Source organism: Rhynchophorus ferrugineus, unplaced genomic scaffold, assembly GCF_030347505.1.
Source record: "Rhynchophorus ferrugineus isolate W39M unplaced genomic scaffold, kcgeb_rfMv2 rfM2, whole genome shotgun sequence".
In the NCBI taxonomy this organism is placed as follows: Eukaryota; Metazoa; Arthropoda; class Insecta; order Coleoptera; family Curculionidae; genus Rhynchophorus; species Rhynchophorus ferrugineus.
In genome coordinates this window covers 65868672-65895869 of record NW_027472581.1, presented here as the reverse complement: position 1 = coordinate 65895869, position 27198 = coordinate 65868672, and the positions used below count along the sequence as shown (strand labels likewise).

At 30.3% G+C, this 27198-nt stretch overlaps 1 protein-coding gene across 5 annotated transcripts in view; it reads left to right on the top strand.

Annotated features, from left to right (window-relative positions):
* LOC143191251 (cyclic AMP response element-binding protein A) overlaps positions 1–27198 on the top strand; it is a 194377-nt gene that overhangs the window by 133635 nt on the left and 33544 nt on the right. The window contains exon 2 of one of the 5 annotated variants that reach the window (XM_076396143.1): positions 23256–23309. The exons of the other annotated variants lie outside the window; for them this stretch is intronic. The gene's annotated coding sequence lies outside the window, so the exon portion shown is untranslated. The remainder of the gene's footprint in view (positions 1–23255; positions 23310–27198) is intronic. 5 annotated transcript variants of the gene reach the window in all.

Sequence of the window (27198 nt, the reverse complement as noted above, 5' to 3'; positions counted from 1 at the left end):
AGTACATTAATTTGATCTAACTCGTAGGGTTAGGCAGCGTTTTTGCTAATTGCTAAATAAGCCTAAAAAAATAGGTTAATTTACGACATCACGTTAGAAACCTCTAAAATTAGCAATGTTGCCTTAGTATATTATGCATGTATTATACATATAAACCTTCCTCTTGAATCACTCTATCTATTGAAAAAAACCGCATCAAAATCCGTTGCGTAGTTTTAAAGATTTAAGGGCACATAGGGATATAGGGACAGAAAAGGCGACTTTGTTTTATACTATGTAGTGATTATTTTTTCACTTCAAAACGTTTTACTTTTCCTGGCCACCTCATACTTCTTATACTTCTTCGTCATATTAGAAGTGTGTATCAGCAAGAGATCGTGACATCTGAAGCGTGGTTATCATGTAAAATGATGAATTTTCGTCTTGATTTCGGTAGCAATTGTAAAAGGATCAGCTTAGATTTCATTATATTTTATTTTGTACATTTCATTATATTTTGGTTCATAATATTTTATTTTTCTTCACTAGTTATTCATATCACAGAATGTAAAAATACTTTTTTAATGTAAAAGAGAAAAAACTCTCATTAACTATTGAAATTTATCAACAGTATTTATAACGTTTTGAAGGTTATATAGAAATTAATAGTGTTTGTAATTAATTGCCTTCGAACTGTTTTAACTCTCTGGGGTATTTCTTGTCATTGCTATTAAAATCACCAATTTTAAAATGTTTAAACTTGGCAAAAGATGTATCTCTGTCTAAGGCTGTAGAAAAAGTAGCAGTCCACAAGATCTACAAATGAACTATAAACTAAAAAATAGATCTTAATAGCTTCAAATCTGTTCATGTTAAATTTGCGTTGCGGTGAAATGTCAAAAACCTAATTATATCACTTGACGGATGTCCGATTTCTCAAACAGAATCATCTAAATACCTCAGAATATATCTCGATGGTAGGTTAAACTAGAAACATCATGTTAGACAAAAGGCCGAGTAGATTAGGCTTAAAGTCAAGCAACTGTACTGGTTAGTTGGAAGATACTCTCAACTTGACCTAAAATCAAAGAGATTGGCTTATCACAAAGCTATTTTGGACATGTGGGGTGCAAATAAAGGGTTGCATTAAGACATCAAATCAACTAGTAATCCAACGTACCCAACACAAAGTTCTACGATTAATTACCAATGTTTATCGCTACGTAACCAACGAAGAGCTGCACGATGACCTCGAAAACAAATGGATATACGAAGTGATCGAAGATTTCGCCTTAAAGCAAGAAATGAGATTGCTAAATCACAGCAACGTGGAAACAATAGAGCTACTGGACAACACCCAGGAAATCAGAATATTGAAGCGAATCAAACCACCCGAACTTGTTTAGTGTGTAAGTGACTTGGGAAATACATACTGATGTATTAATCCAGTATTCGCCTTGCTTGTGTATTAATGCAAGTACAACAGAACAGTACTAGTAAATTAATTTGTAAATTAAGATTGTACTAAGCATATCTAATGTAATATGTAAGTAATAAAAAAAATCTAATGGGTATCGTCAGTTGATTTCTTTAGATAATACTATCACAGACCAATATTTTCGTAAAAAATGAGAAATTCAGAAACACGTCATAGCCACTTTTTACTGTGAAACCAGGATGATATCGCCATACTTGCCAAGAATCGACGTGTTAAACTTGCGACTATAGGTATATGAAAGAGTCTCTATGTCCATTAAAACACAATACCATCAATGGCGTCTATCATCAGACATATGCTTCAAGTTAGAGTTATTCTTGTGGGACTTTTACTTTGCCGATTTAATTTGAACAAATTGGCAGAAGACTTGTAGAGGATAGTTTCAAAAGTAGCATGACATTGCATCAAGACGCAGGATTATAAGTTAACATCAAAATGAATTATTATAGAAGCCAAGGATTGCTCACAATCTGTTGTCATAGACATAAAAATACCATCAAGTGATTTTTCAGCATGAGTATGTACAGTCGATCCATCATCAATATATAAATGCATGAATGGAAAATCCTGCCACTCTAAATCCACCAGGCATTATTCCTTTGGACTAAATCCAGTCGATGACTCGTGGACTCACCGAACAACACTACTGTTTACGAAGAAGGCAAATATTGATTTGATGATTTGAATAATAATTATAGACTGAATAAATTACATTGTATTAAATTATCTTAATAAAGCTTGAAAGTTGCAAAAAAATCCTCCAAATATATTTGTACAGTGTATATAAAAATTAATTTGTACCTCTAAATTAATATTAGCTGCTTGCGTCTACATTGAACACCTAACTGTTCAATCTGCCATGGTTTTGATATTTCTTTACATAAACATTTTTCGTTTAGTAATACTGAGTTATTCGATGAATACGACGCTAATCTGCATATGACTGAATATGCTGAAAAATTCTTGCAGCGAAGTTTATCAATATACACTTAGAAACCTGTGCTGATGCTGCTGCGTCATATCCTAGTTGTTAATATTGGTTTCAATGATTTAAAAGTGATGATTTTGATGTTAATGATAAAGAACGGCCTCGAGGACTAAACCAGTTTAAAGACAACTAATTACAAAACTAAGTGGACGACAACCCAGCTTAAAATCTCAAAGAGCTTTCAGATAGCTTGAGTAATCTATTGCTAAAACTGTACATGCAATAGGAAAGATCGAGAACGGAAAAACCACATCAATTGGTTGAAAATACCATTTTGAACAAAAAAAGGAATAATTTTCCTTAAGAAACTATATAGTACTATAATTATGATCATACAATCTGGCTATGCTGATATCTTTTTGTCGGCTATATCAATATATCGATATTTTTTGGGCCAATGTTTTTCGATATTTTTTATGGAAGTATAGATAGTTGTAAATTAGAGTATCGGACTTTTAATTACCAAGTAAAATAGCGATATTAAAAACCTAAAATATTTGAAGGAAAGTATGGAACTAATTTGAGATTTCTTACTTTGAGATATTTTGTACTCTCCGATATATCGATATTTAAAAAAAAACAATAAATAGATGGTTTTTAAAATATCGATATTCTTCGCGGTCGACACCCGTAGTGGAGAATATTAATGAGCCGCTAAAACCGAATGAAACTGTTCCAACAGATGTCTCTCGATTTAAATTAAACAAAGTGATCGACGTCGAAAAAAAGACACCAACGCCTCTTAGATGACAAGGATACACTGCTGCAGTTCGAAGGGGCAGTTCTGTCACACTCAGCGTATTCATTAGACCCAGCGTCTTTTAATTACCACTTATTCAGGTCGATGCAATATGGCTCAGTTGGCACACGGTTTCGAAATGCTGAAAAAATGCAAAAATTGATTAATGTTTGGATCGCCGTACAATAAACCAAATATCCTTTCCATATAATACCTTTATGTTGCTAGAAAAATTGAAAGGACAATGTGGAAAATTATAGAAAATATTTTGATTAATATATATTGTATCAATTTTTCTCAATAAATATCTTTACAGTGAAAACTGATCAGAACACATCATATCTCATATATTAAACGAGAATAAAACATAACTTTTTCATGCGTGCTGTCACTATTCATCTCCTAATATGATTAAGGTTACCACGCAAAGGGTGCAGTCGGTAATATTTTGCAACAATATCGCCACCAAATTCATCGATTACGCAGCAGTGAAAGGACCTCATTTTTCGGCAAAAGTACATTGGCATTTGACTAACGCGAATAATATGTCTAATTAAAACATTTTATCGGTACCCGTTTTTAGAACCTATTCGCTAACGCACGAAAAAAGAACGGATGGGGTCAATGGCAGCGAAAAAAAAATTATTGCTAAACCTATCATAGACAATTTGTTTTTGGTCGGCTAACGGTATATCAGCGGCGACTTTTGCATATGTGCGCATTTACGATGGGCGTGTTTGCATTGTTGTTTACATGGTCCCGATACCGTCGATATTACGCCTTAGTTATTTGGTATAATCACATTTCTCGTTCGACTTTGTTCTATCTCGCTTATTATCTATTAATATATAGGTTATATTTATTGTTTATGCTTATAAAAAGTCGATTATTTGATTTGATTTATTCGTGACATAATGTTTTACTGACATAGAAAAAGAATATTATTATTTTATACTTTACTATAAGATATATCAAAAATATATAAAATATCAAAAAAATACTAAGTGTTTCATGATCATCATGGCGAATAAAGAATATGTTTTGAAAACACACAAATCATCTTTGTAAAGGACTCTATCTTTAGAACAAAATCATGTTTTGTTTACAAAACATGATTTTGAACAAAAAATGTTTATTTGAACATATTTATTTTTCCTTGGTTGTACAATTATGTTGTGCAATTTAGGACCTAATAAGATCGATGCTCAGTCAGAATATTGATTCATATAACCACTTCAATTAGAAACTATTAAACTGGAAAGATCTAGGCACCAAGACACCACTAGTAGAACGTGTCAGAAACCACCAACCTACTTTGCTGATGTTATGGCACCAATGGCGCCATGATATCAGCAAACTCACAATATGTATGTAATTAATTCATACAGACACCTATTTCAAAGTTTTATAAAATTCCAACATTATATGTTATAAAATATAAAAAAAATATATAGAAAATTTCCTTATAAAGAACATTGTTGAACATGAACATTTATTCGTGACATAATGTTTTACTGACATAGAAAAAGAACATTACGACAAACCTAAGAATAATTATATCAACTTGATAGAATATTTATTAGGCCTATAAATTAGTTTTTAAGGATTTTTTAATTGGCAGCTTTATTGTAAAAAATCGGTAGAACGTATTTTATTCAAAGTATTGTCCATCGATAGTCACTACTTTTTACGGATCCCATCTCGAAAATATTTTATGACGCTATCCATGAATCGACCAATTTTTTCGTATGTTTGTGAATAGTGAACCGCTGTTCAGATATGTCACAACTCATATGCTCGAACAAGTAGTAATCAGAAGGAGGAACGTCTGGAGAATACGGCGGGTGGGATATCACTTCCCATTTTAATCTTTCCTAGTATGTTTTCACTCATATTCCGGCCATTTTTTATAGCGATCCGCATTGCTCGTGTCATAGAATAATACTTTCAAATCCTCGTCTTTACATTTATAGGCTATCCGGAATCTGGTATTAAAATCACCACTTTTAAAACGTTGAAACCAGTACACACATATTTAAATCGATGGAGCATTGTTGGCAAAAAGATCACGCAACATTCAATGATAGCTTTTTCACATTTCCACAAAATTAGACACAGTGAAAAGTGAAGCGTGTGAAAATTAATGTATAGGCCTGATAAATTACAGGCTAAGAATGAAGAAGAGGCTCTAAATAGATTTGTTCAAGAAGAATCCATTAAATATAGTTAATTGCAAGTAAGTTCGACAAGAGATTGATTTAAGACGCTGATTTAAAACCATGTCATTTTAAGCCATGTCTTTAATATATAGAGATATGCCAAAAACATGATCTCCAAATATTAGTACTTTTATATATTTTTAATTTTTTTAAACTTATAACTTAGTATCAAAAGAGCAAATCCGAAAAAACGTATGAAATATTGCTTGAGTGTTGTTGAATTGTTGCTTTTGTCTACCACTTGTTCGAGTACTTCTTTTCTTACCATTCAAAAATTAATTCAATTTTTAAATTGCCTCAAAAACCGAAGATTTTTTGAACTCGGAATCGATGTTCATATAATTATCAGTGGTTTGGGAAATTATTTAAATAAATTAATGTATATTATATTATCTTATAAATATCACACATTAACGAAATAAATAATAGGTATAAAAAGGTCATATTAAGCCAAAAATTAGTTTACAAGTTATAATAATTGTAGAGAAATTAATAAAAATGTTTCATCAATCGGTATGCGTCACGTTAGATACAGCAGAGCAGATCAGACTCAAAAGGAAACCACTGCACTGGTTAGCAAGCAAGCTTCATAGCAAAGATTAGTTGATCAATAAAGCATATCAGTACCTACTGACTTTGGAATTTCAATATTCGTTTCAATTCTTCGTTATTAAGCCTACCGACTGGCGAGTGAGCAACTTAGAAAACATCCGGATTTTATACTCTTGCCTTTTTGACATACAATCACAGTCATAAACAACAACAAAAATTTTTAAATTTTAAAAATAAATTAAGTAATTTTTTTATCTAAATTAATATCCTTCATCCATTGGATATGTTCTATGTGAATTATATTGTTATCTTGAAACATCATTAATTTAAAAATATTTGGAACATAAACTTGTAATTCGAACTATATGAAGTACCATTAATATTATTATTAATCTAAAAATCAGAAAATAAGGTAAATACAGAAAGCGTAAGCAGTCAACATTCTCACTAAACAAACATGAAACATCGCTGATAAAATATACCATATCATAAATACACAAATAAAAACACTCACCTATTTATTGTAACAATGATTGGAAATATTTATTTCTATGTATATATAACATTTGAAGAAAAGTGACAAAATAATCCACGTTTTTTTTAGTTTAATTGAAAATATTTTAAATTAATTCAAAAAAGCTTTTTATTGTTGGATATACAGTAGTTGGATAGATCATAAGAACGTTTTATTAGTAATTATATTATCATAAAAGAAATCTTAGTCCTTAAATGGGAAATTGAGTTGATTATTCGTCAAAAAACTGAGCGTTGAAAAAGTTGAACACCAAGAAAGCTGAATAAAGTTTTTTTTTACTTTTTGCAAGAAGTACTAATAATATAAAATAAACAAAATAATTATTTAATAAAAAAATTCCTCAATTTTCTACAACAATTATAACAAGTGACAAGTTTTTGTAGTTTTTTTGTTATATTTTATAGTCTCCTTTATCCCAATTAAGGTTTATCTAGATTGGACCTAATATTTAGCTTGGGCTTCGAACCACGATCCACGAGTATTAAGCATACCGACTGACGAGTGACCAACTTGGAAATCATCCCTCTGGCATTAAGGGCACCACAAACATAAATTTACGACCATACCCCAACAGGATTCGAACCCGCGACTATCACAAGAGTAGAAGGACCTCTACCACTGCTCCACACAAAACGGGTTTTCCATTCTTTAAGTGATGTTCCAGAATTTTATTTCTGGAAAAATTGATGTAGGCTTTAATGTTATTATTTTGAGTTAAATTTTAGATCGAAGCTTCATAGAACATTAGAGTATTTTATATGTCCCAGTGAATGGAGGTAGAAAGAAATGAAACAGTGGTTGTTTACATGGTGTGCCCGTTATTCTTGGGCAGTCGATAGTGGCACGTCTGAACTGAACGATGTTCAGACACTGAATCCATCAAAGTACTGTTCAATAATCTCCCTGAGAAACGTCTCGGGATTGCCAGATATTCAACATCTGGGATTATATTTCTGTATTTTGTAGACCGTTATTCCACGATGTAAAATTTAATATGCCTCAAGGTCGCTACAATACTCTCCTGCTAGAATTTTACAAACAATTGTTAACAAATACAAAAATAAACGTAAAACAAATAAGCAAATAAGCTGGTTTTGCTGAAGCAGTAGTCAATGCGAGTGGCCCTACTGCTGCTGCGATAGTCGCGGGTTCGAATCCTCCCGAGGCATGGTCGTAAATTTATGTTTGTGATTGTTTAACATTTGTGATTGTCTTTAGGCAAGAGTGCAAAATCCGACAAGGAAAATGACTCCAGTCCCGCCAGTAACCGGGCTGAGTAAGACCGAATGTCTAAATGATTTCTAAACTTAGTCACTCGCCAAACGGTAGGCTTAACGCCGAGGACCGTGGTTCGGAGCCCTAGGGAAAGGAGACTTTAAAATATAAATTAAAAAAAAATAAAAAAATAAGCAAATACAAAATAAAATCGTGTTCCATATTGGCAAGATTAAATTTCAGTGTGAATTATCCATTCGGTTCCCACACAAAATGATCCGAAAATTACCTGGATAACGATCTACTATTCTTCCTTCATTATAAGGCTCGAAAGAATAATGAAGGATTTAAATATTTCAGGCACGTATCGAATAAAAAAATCATATTCAATAATGCAAATGAGCCCACAGATTATGAAAGCGTCGGTTGATATCGCTGCCAAGAATAATGCTGCGGTGTTTCCGGGGATTCGTTTAGAATCTTACGGAAATGAAGAGAAGACAATGACTTCTCGGTACCGTTACATCGCGTTTTACGTCTACTATGGAGTTGTAGTAAATTTTGATAGGAAGTTTTGTTCGATAGTGGATCTGATTGGAGTAAAAAAAATAACGGCATATTTTACAGATAACATTGTTTTTAATTATCGTTACATCGGAAGCATTTATTTTATATTATTCTGAATAGGCTAGATGACTAATAAAAAATCAGAAAATTATTGGCACGTAGTTTATATTCTACTATATACACACAATTTAGCGTAATACCTACTTAAACCTATTTATCTATTTACAATATTAATTTAACTACTATAAACTGATCACTTTGTGATCAGTACCGGAGAAAATATTAAATATGTTTTGTTCGCAATTTAATTTTGTGTATATCTCAAAAAACTGTATTATTTTTTTGTATTGTTTAGGTCATTTTTATCACTAATAAGCATTCCTTCCAAGAATATTCGATTTCATTTTATTTTAACACTTGATTCATAAATGAGGTGAATCTTTCACCGTAAATTCATGTGAGATAAAACCCAAGTATCAAACATCTTATGACGTCTAACTCTGGATTATCCATTACTTTGTTACTATATTAAGTAAACAAATAACGCCCTCATTATATCAAAAATGTTCTATGAAGTAGTTTTTAAACCCCTATAGAATTAATAGATATATAGGCTTCAATGCATAATATTCGTTCAATAAAGATGCCACTTTAAAATTATTTATTAGGAGAAATCGAAAATCAAATAAATCAGCTCAGCATCTTTTACCTACAGCTTTAAAATTGATTTATATATGTTTCGATTTCTGACTTATTGTTATGGTCTTCTTTTTATGGTCATGTGCTTTTACTAAACCATTTACTGACTATTACTACATATTACATACTATATTACTATATACTTACTACTCTATACTACATGTATGTAAAGTTCCAAACAGTCAACGTTTGAAACAAGAACGACAAGAGACTTCTTGTAGTTATTTCATATAGTTAGTTGAAACTAGCTTTGGTCTTAATGATTTCTTTCAATTTATACAGAATTTCCAGTTTATTTAGAGAAAAGAAGGCTCCCAAAGCTTCAACTGGTAGATCACGGTCTATTATCATCAATAGAATTAATATCATCAATGGCATATTAATATTTCAGATATATCTATCAGAAGAACGTAACGATGATTAGACCAAATGTAATATAGAACATTTAAAAAAAACTTACACCCTGAGCTGTGTACCTAATAAGTGTTTTCCTTAACTATTAATCAATAAAACACTCGAATGTCAGCTTCAAAAGGTTTAAAAGGGATTTCAACGTAGAAATTCAATCCACATGAATGATGTCTATCGTCATCATAGTGAAACAAAACAAGAAGCTTAACAGTGATATGACTCCAACTATTTTACTCCGAAGTTTGTGTTCAGAAATCAGCCGAGAATTTTTTTTTCGGTATGTAAGGAATTTAGTTCGCGAATTATCTCCAAAAATTTAACCTGCTCATAGAGCTCGAAAAACCCGTCCTTAAAATCAGTGTTCTGTTAAAATTAGTTCCCTTCTAACAAGAAGCTTAACAGTGATATGACCCCAACTATTTTGCTCCGATGCTAGTTTGTGTTCAGAAATCAACCGAAATTTTTTTTCGGTATGTAAGGAATTTAGTTCGCGAATTATCTCCAGAAATGTAACCTGTTCATAGAGCTCGAAAAACCCGTCCTTAAAATCAGTGTTCTGTTCGCTTCTAGTTGTTGTTGTTCTGATATCTCAAAAAAATATTTTGTGGTAAACGATATTCATTAAAAGAAATAAAAAGCCACTACAGTGATAAAATCCATCAACAGGAGAATCTCTGGAATAAGTACTAATGTAACTTGGGAAATTATATTGTAAATTAAAATCTTTTCAAAATTTCCAATAATAAATCTGTTTTTTCATTTTCATCATTATTAAACAACCTAGTACAACATATATATATATATATATATATATATATATATATATATATATATATATATATATATATATATATATATATATATATATATATATAAATAAATACACACTCAAGGTCAAGCTGTACCTAAAGAAACAATAAATAATTACAAGGATTTCTTAACACAAGAGCAAAGTTAAGGCATAATAAAACCTAATTATACAATTTCAGTCTCTATAGCCATGCGGCCTGATTACGACGATAAACCTGGCTTTTATGAATGAATATTATCATTAGCATAGGCATTTTCAGTAAGGATACTCATTAAACGGCAATTTACCGGCATTACAACATCTGCCGCAAAAAATACAAACAAATAAAACTATTGTTTTCGTTTCACACTTGACCTCACACTGTTCTATTCATTTGCAGAAAAACGCTACTCAATAGGGAAAGTTAGTTGCCGTATACACACTGATATTGATTTTTTAATAGCGCCATTAAAGAGGGTCTTTTTATTTTGACGGCGTTTTCTCTTTATTTCGATCAGAAAGATCATTGATTCCTCTAGGCTTTTACCTAATTAATCTTTCGATATTGTGAAATAATTTGTAGTTTATACAAAATTCATTATGTTTCACATCTTAAAGTTCAGTAGTTAATTACTCTTCATTATCAGGTGTTATATAAAGCCATAGCTCTTACACGGAACGGGGTTTTCAGGTGTGTGCCGTGAATACTTAAATCTCAATTAAATAAAGGAAATTTTATAAAGGCTATTGTACCTGCCATCATAGTTATAGGTACAGTGCTGATGAACTTGAATCGAATAGACTGGTGCATGTAATGTGTAGATATATCTGTAACATTCTATAAATATATGGAGTAATAGGTAAATATCATCAATTCCTACTAGTTTAAGGTAAATATACTGAGATAAGTTAGAATGCAAGTATGAAAAATTACATGATCAAAGTAAAGGTGCGAAAAATTCTAATGAAAAAATCACATAATTAAATGCTAATTTTATAGAAATAGGGCTGATATTCTAGGCACTATTTTTCAACTTCATATTCAATTTTCAACAGTAACAAATTTGTCATTAATTGACAGAATAGGTTGTTTTTTACCATTTCAATAACTGTTATGCAATGATTTAATTTTTTTTAAATAATTTTGAACTGACTGATATGATTTTAATAATATGATTGATTAATAATTAATAATATTTTATTTTATACTTTACTATAAGATATATCAAAAATATATAAAATATCAAAAAATACTAAGTAATTCATGATCATCACGGCGAATAAAGAGTATATTTTGAAAACACACAAATCATCTTTGTAAAGAACTCTATCTTTAGAACAAAATCTTTAAGAATATTTGTTTATTCGAACATATTTATTTTTCCTTGGTTGTACAATTATATTGTGCAATTTAGGACCGAATAAGATCGATTCTCAGTCAGAATATTGATTCATATAATCACTTCAATTACAAGCTATTAAACTGGAAAGATCTAGGCACCAAGATACCACTAGTAGAACGTGTCAGAAACCACCATCACACTTTGCTGATGTTATGGCACCAATGGCGCCATGATATCAGCAAACTCACAATATGTGTTTAATTAATTCATACAGGCACATATTTTAAAGTTTTATAAAATGCCAACATTATATGTTATAAAATATAAAAAAATATATAAAAAATTTCCTTATAAAGAACATTGTTGCTATTTTATGTGTTAACATATGTAAAGGAAATAATTTTGTTATAACTTTAAAATTTTCGTTGGTAATATGTGACCTTTTTGAAAAATGTATTTATCAAACTCCAAATCAAACGAACAGAAAACTCCTTATGTTTCTCCTAATTAATATTGAAGAAATCATTTTCCAAAAGAGAACGTTATACCAGCTGAAATTTCAAATTTTTGTTGATAATATGTGATTTTTTTGAAAAATGTCTGTCAATCTCCAAATCAAACTAATAGAAAACTCGTTATGTTTCTCCTATTTAATATTATTAGAGGCTAATACAATTAAGGTTAAATTTCATTTTGAAATTGAAATTGACATTAAATACACAGCCAAACTAATACAAAAATGTCGTACACAACAGAAATTTGTCATATAGACATGGCCAACATTTAAGCTAGCTAGATTTAAATTCACTTAAAATCTAGGAGGTTCCAATTTATTACTTAGAATATCCTTTTAAATAAAATAGGTCTAATATGACGGTTGCTTTATATATTTCTGGTCTTGCGAGTACTAACATTGTTAAACATAACCCTAAGGGTGTATTCTAGTCTAGAAAATTTAAAAAATCATTTTGTTCTCATATTTTCAAAGCTGAAGCCTTTGAGGATGCACCCTTAACAGGATTTTTCAATATTTAAATTATTTTTGGAGATATAGCTGTTTTAGTAACGCGGCATCTAAAAATGAAGATTTAAAAGCGTTTTTTTTCGAAACTGCTTTTTTCGATACGGTTGACATGATATATCAAGTGAGAGCCTTCTCTATGCATTGAATTTTTATATCACCGCAACCGATATAATAAATTATAAATAATGTTGGCCTAAAATAATTTGTTGTGGCAGAAAACATCGATGGTGTATGTGATCTTATAAAGAAATATCGTCATGTGGTATATCGTATGATTTAGATGTCCTTGAGCATTAGTATGGGCATTAAGATATGATATGATATAAGATATATAAGATATGCTTACCTTTACAAATGGTTCATGTCGATTGGTATAAGAAATTATTAAAAACATACGTTAAAGGTGCATGGAAAGATGTATCTAATATTTATACATATGACGAAGCAGCTATTGCTTCTTTCTTTAGCTTTACCGGTCACATTACGTGTTTTGCAATTATCTTGAATGTCGTGATAAAGTGCTACGAAAATAGGTCTGAACTAATTGAAAAGTGCGTTTATTTCCACAGAAAATATTTAAAATGTGCGTGAAACAATATTATTCTGTTATTATTAGGTTATATAAATAGTAGCTCACAGCATTATTATTAAAATACTAAATTATTTTTGAATTAAGCTTGTGATTCTCTATATATACGCACATAAAAAATATTATTAGTTTTTAGAGAGAATAAAAATAACTCATATATATATTATATAATTATATTCTAAATATAGATTATTAATGTACTCTAGAAATATTATCAATAATTGTATGACACTACTGCGGAAGTATATAAGGACATCCTGTTTGGGTTCCCTATCATTAAAAATTATACAACATATTTTTACGAATATAAAAGATCAACGAAATATTTTACAAAATGACCTTATTTTTCATGTATGTACATATATAATTATTATCTAACTATTATTAATATATGTTGATAATACGTACGAGCCGTAATAATAGGACTTTGATAGTCAGCAAAATTTATTTGTCAATAATAACATGTCCATTCGGTTTTCCATAATTATTTGTAATTATTATTATTCTATTCATTAGATATATCATTACTGTATTTTTATGAAATCATGAAATACATAAATTAGTAAAATTAGTACAAAATCAATAAGTCAGTTAACTCAAAATAGTTAATTTATATTATCATTAAAAAGTAAATAGGTCATATGTCAATACGTTCTATTTATATTTTAATATGGCTTCCACACGAATTGGCGATGAAACCTGAAAATCCTAAACAAATCCTAAAAACAAAAAGACATTGTCATCCACATCGACATCGAAGCGAAAATGAATCGACGTCACACCAACATGGCCATTTTAACAAGGTAGTGCCAGAAAGCTAGCAACAAGTTGTAAAAAATTATGGATTAATATATATCGTATCACTGCTGCCAGTAATATCTAAGGATTTTGAAAAACTCCTGTTGCAAAGAATAAAATCGACCATAGAGAGAAAAAACCTAATACCAACACACCAGTTGGTGTTTATTAACAAGCATTCAACAACTGACCAGGTTCATAGAATAATAGATGTTATTGAAAAAGCCTACGAAAGTAAAAAAGTATGCTCAGCTATATTTTTAGATGTAGCACAAGCTTTCGATAAGGTTTGGCATGAAGGCCTTATTCATAAACTAGAGAAAATGCTTCCAAAACAACACACAGAACTATTAAAATCATACATTACAACCAGAATGTTTAGAGTCAAACAAGAAGAAGCTTACTCTACAATAAAAGAAGCTAAAGCAGGTGTACCACAAGGAAGTGTACTGAGACCAATGCTTTATCTACTCTACACTTGTAATATACCACAAATAGAAAATATTACACCTACATTTACATACAATAACAATACTTACTTATACATACTTAATACGTAATACATACAATACATTTGCTGATGATACTGCGATTATAACTGTCGGAGACAATAGCGAAGAAGCCTCACGAAAATTACAACAGGAAAGTGACAATATAAATAATTGGTCTAAGCTTGGAAAATAAGAATTAATAAAAGTAAATCTGTACATGTGCAGTTCACCTATAAACAGACCGTACAAGCACCCATAACATTAAATAATACTATCATTCCATATAGCAGCAACGCTAAATATCTCGTAATGAATCTCGATGCAAAACTTCGCTGGAAGGAACATATAAAGAAGAAAAGAAAAGAACGGGAATTGAAATATAGAAAAATGTACCGGCTAATTGGAAGAAAATCACAATTATCAGTACATAATAAATTGCTATTATATAAGCAAATATTGAAACCTACATGGTCATACGGAGTTCAGTTATGGGGATTTTCTACAAAGAGTAACAAGTAAAATACAATTTTTTCAGGACAAAGTCCTGAGAGGTATTATGGGTGTACCCAAATACTATAGGACTGATTACCTACATCGAGACCTTCAGATACCCACAATCAATCAAGAAATCAAGAGAATTGCAAAGGGGCATGAGGAAACCCTCCATTCTCACACGAATATTGAAATATTGCAACTATTGGATACCACCAGAACAGGACATAGACTCAAAAGAATCAAACCATCTTATATTGTGTAGTGTTGTATAGTGAGGTGCATATATTAAAAAATTATATATATATATATATATATATATATATATATATATATATATATATATATATATATATATATATATTGTAAAAATATTCACACTAAATTTATTTTTAAAGAAAAAAAAATTCATGTAATCACTTAATGTATATTTCCATGCTTGACCAAGGTTCCAAATCGTAATATTTTCAAAGATATTTGAAACTAACAGGTCAGTTGAAAAGTCCCCGGCCAGATACATAGATGGCAATACTAGAATTAAATCCATATGTTTTTAATTACCCCTAACCCTCAAAAGATGCGTGTATAAATTTGACAGCTGTCGGATCATTAGTTTGTGAATTATAGCATTTTGAGTCAAGCGACTTTTGTTATTATGAAAAAATTAATAAAAATAAATTTCGCTTGTTAGTAAAATATTGCTTTTTGAAGGGACAAAATGCAGTTGAAGCAAAAAACTTAGCTTGATGCCAAGTTTCCGGGCGCTGCCACAGGAAAATCAACCATCAAGGATTGCTATGTATGCTAAATTTAGATGTGGTGAAATGAGCCTCCAAGATGGTGAACGCAGTGAACGAAAAGAGGTTCTCACCGATGCAAACATTTAAAAAATCCACAAAATGCTTTTGATTGACCGTAAATTGAAATTGAATGAAATAACAGACGCTTTAAAGATATCAACTGAACGTGTTCATCATATCATTCACGAATATTTGGGTATGAGAAAGTTCTGTGCAGAGTGCGTGCCGCGCGAGCTCACTTTTGACTAAAAACAACGACGAGTTGATGATTTGGAGCAGTGTTTGAAGATGATCATTGTAATAAACTCGAGTTTTTACGTTTATATGTGACAATGAATGAAACATGGTTCCATCATTTCACTCCCAAGTCCAATCGACAATCATCCGAGTGGACTGCATACGATGAACCCGTTCCAAAGCGTGGGAAAACGCAACAGTTGGCTGGCAACAAAAAAAAAGGAAGGACGATCAACAGCGACTATTATATAGCGGTATTCGACCGTTTGAAAGACGAAATCGCTTAAAAACGACCGAATTTTAAGAAAAAGAAAGTGCTGCTTCACCAAGACAATGCACCGTGTTACAAGTCAGTGAAAACAATGGCAAAAATCCATGAATTGGGCTTCGAGTTGCTTCCTCATCCACCGTATTCTCCAGATGTGGCCCGCAGAAAACATTTTCGTCGAGTAAAGAGGCGATCACCGAAACTGGGGCCTATTTTGAAGCAAAGGATAAATCATACTACAAAAATTGTATCGAAAAGTTAGAGGGTTGCTATAATCAATGTATCACCCTTGAAGGCAATTATGTTGAAGAAAAAAACTAATTTTGTCAAAAAAATGTGTTTTACTATGGTAGACCGTGAACTTTTCGATTGACCGGTTATATGATGGTCTTGTTTAAATAAAGGCATACATTTATAAATATTAAACGCAAATTTATGAAAATTTAGGAAAACCAACAAACATATTTGCTTCTTAATAAGATATCAGCTATAGTGCTACTCTATGACAGCTTTAAAATCAGTGACGTGATAAGCCTGACGTCGATTTCCGGTATTAGTATGGGCCAAATGCAAATTTTTGTCTATCCAATCGGAAAGTATTATCAGTCGTCTTCCGCCTGTTCCCAACCTCCATTAAAATTGTTTTCGCGTCGTTAACTTATTGTTCGTCTCCAGAAGATCAATTTTCATAATCCGCCTACATGGCCTGACGTACAGCAGATAGTTTTTCTATATATAGTCGAGCTTTTCCATTCCGGATTTTCTGGGAAAGTCAAAACACGCCTACTGTAGTTTTTCTCTCATTGACGTCAATCTGTCCCACCCACCAATCGTAAAAAAACAGAATCCATTCACAGATTCTGTCTCGAACGTATTCTGTCAACTGCTTATTGAACTATTGAATATATTTTTAAATATATTGTAATTCTATTTGTCATCATAGTAAAGTAACTGTTTAAGTACTAATGGTAATTAAATGTATGATAATATTAACTCATATATATCCTATATAACTAATAATTTCGAAATAAAACTCAAAAACGAAACTATTTTCTCGTAGAAATATTTAAATTAAAATAATTAATGTTAGAAAAAATACGGGAACGGTACAGATTATAAGATTCTGCCCTAAATACGCAGAAAATGTACAGTAAGTTTAACAGATGTTAACAGTTAACTTTTTTTAATCTATTTAGCATAAGTCCATACAGTGTTTATAAATATTTTACAATTATATGTGGAAGAAAATATTTTGAACTCTAAAAAAAATAAGTTGTTATTAATAAAAACAACTTAACCTAATTGTTAAATTCGATGGTTTTAACTTTTCTCTGCATAGCATAACAGTTTACAAAATAGTATTTTCTATATTCGGCGACATTGGCCATCAAACGCTTTTGGACATTTATGGTGATGCTGTCTTGTCATATCCCAATTGTCGATTTTCTTTTTAATGTATAATTTTGATATCAATGGTAGAGAAAGGCCATGAGAATCAAAAAGTTATAAGACAATGAATTGCAAAACATATTGAACGAAAATCCAGCTCAAACCCTTAAAGAACTTTCAGAGAGTTTTGGGGTTAATGAATCAACTGTTTTTGGATGTTTACATGATATGAGAAAGATTCAAAAGATCTAAAAGGAAATGGCTTTTACAAATTGACAGAGAATGCAATTTCGAACCGTGAACCGCAATAATATCCTGATATATAGGGTAGGGCAAAAGTACCGCTACCATTTTGATTGTGCGCCATCCTGGTTATATGACGTTTAGCTCAGTTTCACTTTATCCATTGTGCTGTGTAGATGTCCAAATTTTATTGTTGGATAAATATACGCCACATGAACCAGTATAAATAGTGACAATATTTATTCTGGTTCACTCAGCGGAAATTACATCAATTTTTTTTGCATTAATGGCGGGACTTTTGCCACACCCTATATTATTTACTTATATCTTCATTCCCAATATATGAAGATTTCAAAGTTGAAGTTGAAGTGAATCTATATGTTTATTCTCAGTTTTAAGCCATCATAATACCCTTTTTAGAGAAAATTATACCCATTTTGTAATTAATACCACCAAATTAATTTGTTTTAAAATTATTCTGTTATTTATTCGACACAAAACTAAATATTGGGGGTTATCCTTAACACAAACATTGCGGGGACTTTCACATTCCATTTTTTTTCATGCTCGGTCTTCCATAGCCTCATAAAAATGAATTGTTCAATTTTGTATTCGACAAGAAATGTTTAATTACTTATGGATCGTCGGTTAACCGAGAAAAATTTAATAGAAGAACTTTTAAAGTTAAAAGAATTTCATTCGTCTTTTCATCACTGTAGATTAGATCTAACTTAGATCTAACACCATAATATTGAATTATATTAAGTTTTTTAGTCATAATATGATTAATTGAATCAAATAGCTCAACGTTTGGTCAGCTGATAATTATATTATTGAATGTAATGCTAATCCTTTTAAAATAGTTAAGCATGCATTGATTTCATGAAAAAAAATCCTATATTATCTAACTAAAACAATGTCGAAGCATAATCTGTATTTTTATAGATATATATTATTTCAATATCGTTTTAACTTCTTATGTTAAGTACTTGTTAAATTTTAATCACGTCAGTTACATTCTGATTTGCAGTCCATCATTCTTAACTTATACAAGTAACAAATATAAATAACTGTATATTATCAATATCAGTAATACATAAAGAAAGCTGTCGTCAGTAAACATTAGTCCGTTATGTAATGTTTCACGCCATATTGAACTATAGTATAGACCTGGCATCGAATAGTTTTTTCATAGTAGAGTGTGTTATTCTTGTTTATAATGTTCTGTCGAATATAATAGAAACAATATTTCGCAGTGTGAGTGTAAGGATGATCTTTCATTTTTAACCGACTTCAAAAAAGGAGGAGGTTTATATTCGGCTGTTTATTTGTTTTAATACATGGACAGATTTTTAAAATTCTTTTTCTGTTCGAAAGAGTGCACTTCCGAGGTAGTCCCATTGGAACCAAGTCAGAATATGATAGGGGGAAGGTGGGGAAATGGAAGGAAAACCTCAAATTTCAAAGGCACGTACAATATTGTCATATATTTTTATTAAAATAGTCACATATTTATGTATAATGGTATTGCTGCACTTATATGACGAAATCGGTCGACAAGTAGCTCAGTGTAAAAGCCATTCAGTTTGCTTTTTAAGAACTAACCATATCATATGAGAAGTCGTAGAAGCATCGTAGACAACTTTTTCTATGTTGTAATGGTTAGAACGTTAAGCTCACAAGCGGAGGTCGCGGGTTCGATTCCACCCTGGGCACCAACTCCTTTTGTTCTAGTTTTATTGGAACATTTATCAACTCGCCTAAACTAGGTGGCGGTCCCCAGGACCTGAAGCGTTCCTTATTTTCATTCATTGTTTCTTTATTCCTATTTTTCCTCATACGGGCTGTACTTTAATTGCGCTATCCGTCGTAATACTTAATAAAATAACTGCGTAATTTATTAAGTAAATATCTAACACTAAAAAGGGAAACGTAATATATTTTTACTTCAAAAAATAAATAAGGAACTCACTAAAAAGTAAAAAATACACCGACTTCAAAGTGGCAGATATTGAGCTAAATTGTGTGTATATAGTAGAATATACAATACGTGTATAGATAGGTTAAATAAGTTTTTTTGTTTATTTTTATTTAGTTATTTCACGATTATTATGTACATATTTTATTTTAAGACGTTTTTAAAAAGTTTGATTATTTTATACTTTTTAGTGAGTTCCTCATTTATTTTTTGAAGTTGGTTCAATTTTTTTTTGTAAAAATATTTTATAGTAATTTCATTTCACTCAACTAATTTATTACATTTTTAATACAGACAGATTAGAAACTATATGAATGAATCTAATTAATTATATGTACATAAAAATATTGTATCCCTTGTATTATGAAATCCACAAGTAAGATCAATTCTAATAAGCTAACGAACAAAATTTGACCACTCCCGCATTTGGGATAGTCCAGTCCTCAGGCCAATGACACCGTAACGACAAAAATTACGAATATTTAAAAGACCCAAGAGAAAATTTACAGTTAATGAATGAATTAATAAAATATTCGTGACTAGACCAGTTCGGATTTTTTAATTTCGATTACGTAAATTCCACACATATTTTTTTGTCGTTAACTTATGCATAGTGCGAATATAATCGCCTCAGTCGACTATAACTGCTTTAAAATATTTATAAAGGTCACTAACAACTAGAAATGGCAGTAAAACCGGAACAGAAATAAATAGAACATTGTCATATTTAACAATTGAACATTTAGTTGTTTCTGTTGGCATATCTCAGGAAACCTGAATGATTCTGTTGCTGATTTTTGAATTTTTGATGTCTATTTATAAAACCTAGAAACAGTCGAAAGTAATGAGTAAACTAATGAGTGATCGCAAAATAAACCGTACAACACACTGAAATATAAACTACTTGACTTTAAAGTGTATTCTATCCCAGAAAACAGCCAATGCACATCATTAAGATTTATGACGTAACATAGAATATTGGTTTACATAGTTTGCCAATTTGGAACCTCTAATTATTAGCATTAATGTTTTGAAGAATATACATTGTAGATATTTGACAACAAGGTTGACCAGTACCAACACAAATCTAATTTTATAAATTGATTTGGTTACATATTCTAACGCATCAGACCGCATTCTGCCTCTTTCTAACTAAGGAAAAATGAGAAGAGAAGGTCCATTCCGAGTTTAAAACGAAATTTATATTTTTACGAACTGTATTTAGCATTGGGTTTGCGGCATTGACTATTTGGAGAGATTATAATATATTGGATGAAAGGTATAAATTATATAATCAACTTTTAAAGGAAATATCCAATATGATCGTCAAGATTCAAATAATACTTAAAATGCAATTAATAATGTGTTATTAATATTAAGTTTGAAAAACTGTAAAAACGTTTAAATCTACCAGTCCCGCTACGTTAATATATAAAATAGGTCATTTAATGGCCGTCGGATAGACATCAAGATTGAATCCACATATCGTTCTTCTTAATATTCTAATTAATCAGGTTGTTTAAGCTATGAAATGGTTACCGCTAGGATAATTAAATTGTTTGTAAATAACCAAGCTTATCAAGTGAATGATTGATTATGAGATTTAAATATGAGCATCAGTTTTTTATTAGGTCTCATAAAATTCTAATTAAATATACTATCACCTGTTATGTATATTAACGGTTTAATTAAAACGTTAATTTATCTTACAATTTATAAAATTAAGAAAACCCCTACTATATGAATTGAGTAGATCTAAATATCTATATATAATCCATAGATCTAAAGCTGCTAGAATTTAAGATAATAAATATGAATTCGTATTTACTTGACATTATAAAATTTGTTTGACAGTATTAATTTAATCTAATATGTATTTAATGATCATTTAAAAAATGTTTTAATGTTAAAAATTCCTTACTTGTTGAAGCTTTTAATTAATATTTTTAATGTAGTTATCGCAATATAACAAGGTACTAATATAATTTCCATAATGATATGTAACTGAACAGTTTCTAGATTATTTAATGCTAGTTTTGTTGTCATATTAACAGCTGCCCTCTTATTTCAGTATTTCGATTTCAAATACCATAATATAAACTAATCATAAGGAACTTTTCGACAAGAACAATCATCATTATTGTATATTGTATAGATTACAAATAAGTACAATTTCTCAGCCAAATTCTGTTGCTTACGAATTTATATAATGATTCTATCTAATCTAGAAAATTGCTTGCTAGTTTGCATCTCTAATTTTGTCATCAAAAATATTCCTTCTTATTATGATCTTCTGGGGTTCTATGGAAATGCCAAGTTCTTCGCATATATTTTTTGCACAAGTTGCAGCGTCATCTGTCCATTCCTCTCATTCCTCTATCAGTGCCATTTACAAGGCATTTACTTTCTGAGCGTACAGTCTTATGTCATTTGTAAATATAGTTGTGCAGGATTTCATACAGCACCAGTTGCCACACGCCCAGCAAACAAAGATAGGAAAATTACTGCATCGTGACTAACAAAGTTCCTTTATATGATCAGATGTTTAAGTTTTCTCCTGTCTCTGTCAATTTTTCCTAAGATTCGATAATGTCTTACGGCATCTTGCTATTAATACTTCATTCCAGCCATACATACTTATATAGATGCCACCAGCTTCAAGCTTACTCAAAATCATCTTTGAAATTCCTTCAACAGTTTTATATGTTATTTCAATTAAATCTATTTAAAAAATCGGCTACTTGAAATTCCTGATTTTCAATCACAACGTTCATCTTAATACCTAACTTGTTTGATGTTTATGAGTAATATCTGGAGCACTATTTGAATTATATTTATCAAAATCAATAAATTCCTTTCAGATTGCTGGTGATACGTGATTAAAATATTGTCACGTACATTGCATTTAATAATATGAAACATTCTGATAAGAATTTCTTGCCAAAAATAACCTTTCCCATTGAGTTTTGCTCTGTTTTGCCAATAGTCTGTCTTTTTGCTACAATGAGCAAAATGTCATTATTAGACAGTACATTGCATCATTACGCTATATAATGGTTAAGATTTGGAAATATAGAAAAACATTTCTAAATTAGAACAACTCCTTAACGAAAGGATTTCATCACAGAATAAATAGTCAAACATTCCGCGCTCATTTCAATTGGCCCGAATCGTAAATATGTCAAAAATATTAAATTATTTTTCAAGGAATTATTATTATTCATGTGATATTTTATCGCCTCCACTACGCTACGCCACTGTCTACTCTACTATCTTAAATTTACTTCAAAAATTATTATAATATACTTTAAGAAATGCAAACCTTGTATATATTTGTATGAATATATAGAAAATATTTTTTGTTTCAGTGTACAATAGTAATAATTATACTAACTTTTTTTTCTGTTTTAGGTAAGGCATTTTACACAATTTAACAAGTGACATTGGCAATTTACATTTGGTTAGGTAAGCAAATAATACTACCATCAATACAATAATTTTATAATTGTTTTCTGTATTCAGATGTCTAAATCATGGGCATCACTACTATCATATTTAAAGAATATATGATTTAAATTATCTGGTTACTTTATCTGATCGAATATCAAGATATATAACCAAGATATAGGCAATGCTAACAATATTCAAAAGGAAAGTATTATTCTGCTAGTATCATTTTAATTATTTCACTAGTTCGGTCGTTATATAGTAAATTTATGCTGAAAAAAAAGAGGCAAACAATGTTCGTACACTGGGAATGCTATACAATGACACCGTTGATGGTTTAGAATTTGCAATAACGGGACCTACGTACCATGTGGACTGCCTGCAGACAAGAACCGACATCCATACCAATTACTCGTCTGCTGACTTAAATCTCATTTTATTGCGAATAATCGTAATTACCGAACCAGTTCTCTGAAGGAGAAACAGTTTTATTGCTTATTTAAAAGGAAAAACATATCATTTCCATCTAGAAGGTTACTAGTTTTAATAACCGCTCATTAGTATCTTTATGGCATGCTTCAACATACCTTCATACATACGCTTCTAATATATGACCCCAAAGAGTGAGTTTCTTCTTCCCTATTTCTAATATAGTGTATGAATCTATGGAAGGGCCTCAATTTTTTATAAGAAATCACAAAAAATCTCTTGAACTTACCTTAAACTATCTCTGCTTAAGTTAAATTCTATACGTCCAAGGAAAAGGAATGATTCTGTCACTAAAACTAGATCCGTCATTATTTGATCGTTAAGCAAAAACGGGAAAATGTGATTTTACGATATGACGTCCAAGTTCTTAAAATCACTTGTTACGATGAATTTAAAAAAGACCAGTTCTTATATAGTATTAAATGATGTTTGTTTTTTTCGACATAAAAATCAAGTTGTGTCTTTAAAAACGACTATTTTATCATAGTTGAGCATACTGAATTAGTGTGGTATATACAACTAATGTAATAATGTCAATGTATTTTTACCTTGTTTTATAAAATATCTATTAGGCAATATTTCGATAGGGTAAAGAAACCTGTTGTATCTTCTGCCTCACAATTTAGTTTACTATATCTTATTAAAGTATATAGAATCCATTACGTGCTCAATAAGTAGTCTGAAAATATCGATAGTGATATAATAAAATCCACGGATCGTTGTGTATGTATAAAAATTAATCAAATAACTTCCTAAAATAAAGGATCTGGAATTTAAAATATGAAATAGATTCATGTAAGAACAATAAAAGTTGTCAACCCCGCTAGCAAATACCAAATTATTTTTTTGTTAGCGATACGAGTGTTTATGTTATCTTATTATCTTCAAAAATTAAATACTTATGACGCTATCTATAAATTATCCCACGGTTTAAGTTCAACAATCATCACAACATGATATATGTATTTGTATCGTGCATATTTTAATAGCATGTAAAGTTGTCTAACCATTTACAGTAATTTTATACTAAAAATAGATTAAAAGGCCCATTTCGTCCACGATGATTTACCAGCATGATGTTTGAAAACTAGAAGCTTCAATGCGTTACGTATTATGTAGTCGCTATTAACACAGTTGCAAAAAATAATAAACTAATTAAGTTTATTTCATGTTGTGGGTAACTGTTGTGAAATCTATTCGACACTTTGAATAATGTGCATAATAAAGAGATATTTTACTTTCTATCTTCTAAAAATTTACACTTGATGTCACTTTTTAATTATAAAAGCTTTTACCGAATATTTTTAAGCTCAATTAAGTTCAGTACAAGAATCAAAACAATATTCAATTCCTTACTAAAACTGGGCGGTCCGCCTGGGATGCCGAAAAAATATCGATATATCTATCTATCGATATATTTGAAAAAAATATCGATATTTTTAGCCGATATTTTTTTGACCGATCTATCGATATTTTTGTTATCCGATGTTTTTCGACGTTTTTTCAAAAAAAAACTAAATATATTTCTTAAACATTATTGTTAATAAAATATTTAAATTGGTACTTGTTTTTTTAAAGATATTGACATATCAATATTTTTCTCGACGACGGACACCCCCCAAGTCCACCCCATTGCTGCAATAGTTGCGAGTTCGAATCCCACAAGACATTGATTTGTTTTTATGTTTGTGATTGTAACTGTAAATTTTTCTAAGCAAAAGTGTAAAATATAACAAGGAATAACCATTTCAGTCACGCCAGTAACATTCAATACTTATATGCTTATTTTTTGTAACAACTATTATTAACAAAAATGTATTTTGTCACTAAAATCACTGTAACAAAATGCCTATCGATTTTCTTACTATAAAAGCTATTTCCTAAGCTAAATCCTCACTTTTTCGCTTAATTTATTAAAAATTCCAAACAGTTCAAAAGTATAGATCGTAATAAATACCATTTTATAAGTTATTCCAAGAATAATCGGCTTATTATAACAAATTTTCGGCTATCAAAAATCAATTAATTTACATATTTTTTGCTTTCAAGACCATTTAATTAAATCAAACAAGTTTAATTTTAATAGCTTCATTTTTCTTCATTAATCCGTCAATGTAATACTTTTGATTTTTTATTTGAAAATATGTGTCTATATTTACGTGTAGAAAAAAAACTTTCTTCAATCTAATAAAATATATTTCATAAATAAAATATCTGTATTGACCTCTTAAACTATGAATATTTTAATTAGTCATTAAGCACGTGTTATTATCATTATTTAAATCAGATCGTATTGGTTAGTAAACTCGAAGTTAACACTAAAGAAATTTTAATTTTTAAAAATATTTAGACATATAAGGAGCTGCAAATCAGCACTAAACCATCAAGCCGACTAGTAATCCAACACTGCCAAAATAAGCGTTAAACAAGGTTATTAAATCACTGGACAACGTGCAGGAAATTAGAATATTGAAACGACCTAAACCACAACAACTACTTTTTTTGAAAAATACATCCAGATCTATTTATAATCTTGCTTGTTTGATGCAAGTACATTAAAATAGAAGTAATAAATTGATTTATAAACCTATAAATTAAGATTATGCTAAGAATATCCAATATAAGATGCAATAAAAACATTATTTAAAACTGGCAATTGCTAAACTGCAGTAATCTCATTAAACGACTTCAAAAAAGGAGGAAGTTCTATGTTCAGCTATAATTTTTTTTAAATGTCCGCCGATTTTTCCGTCAATTATGGACGATTTTCAAAATTCTTTTTTTATTCGAAAGAGTGCACTTCCGAGGTGGTCCCATTGGAACCAAATCAGGATCAGATGGGAGAAGAGAAATCGAGAGAAACCCTCAAATTTCGAAGGCATGTACGAAGTTTTCACATATTTTTTTTATCTAAGATAATCAGATATTTGTGTAAAATGTTACTGGTGGTTATTGGCTTTTATGGTATAGTGGTTAGAGCATACGTGAAGGTCGCGGGTTCGATTCCCGATGGGGGTAGTAACTTTTTATTGTTCTAGTTTGGTTAGAACATTTGCCAAATCACCTAGACTAGGTAGCGAACCCCGGGTCCTGAACCATTCCTTATTTTCAATCATTGTTTCTTTATTCCTATTTTTCCGCATACAGGCTACACCTTTACTTGGCCTACCCATTGTAATACTTAATAAAATTGAACCAACAAAAAACTTAGTTATTACAATGATTATCTACATATTTTATTTTAAAACGTTCTTTTTTTTGTGTTGAAAATCTAAGTTTGACCATTTTTTACTTTGCAGTTTGAGTTTTTTTATTTTTTGAAGTCGTTTCTTTTTTTTAAAAATCAATTATTTAAATAATTAGTGAGATGTGTATTCCAATACTAAAATTAAATTCAGGTTTTATATATAGATATCAT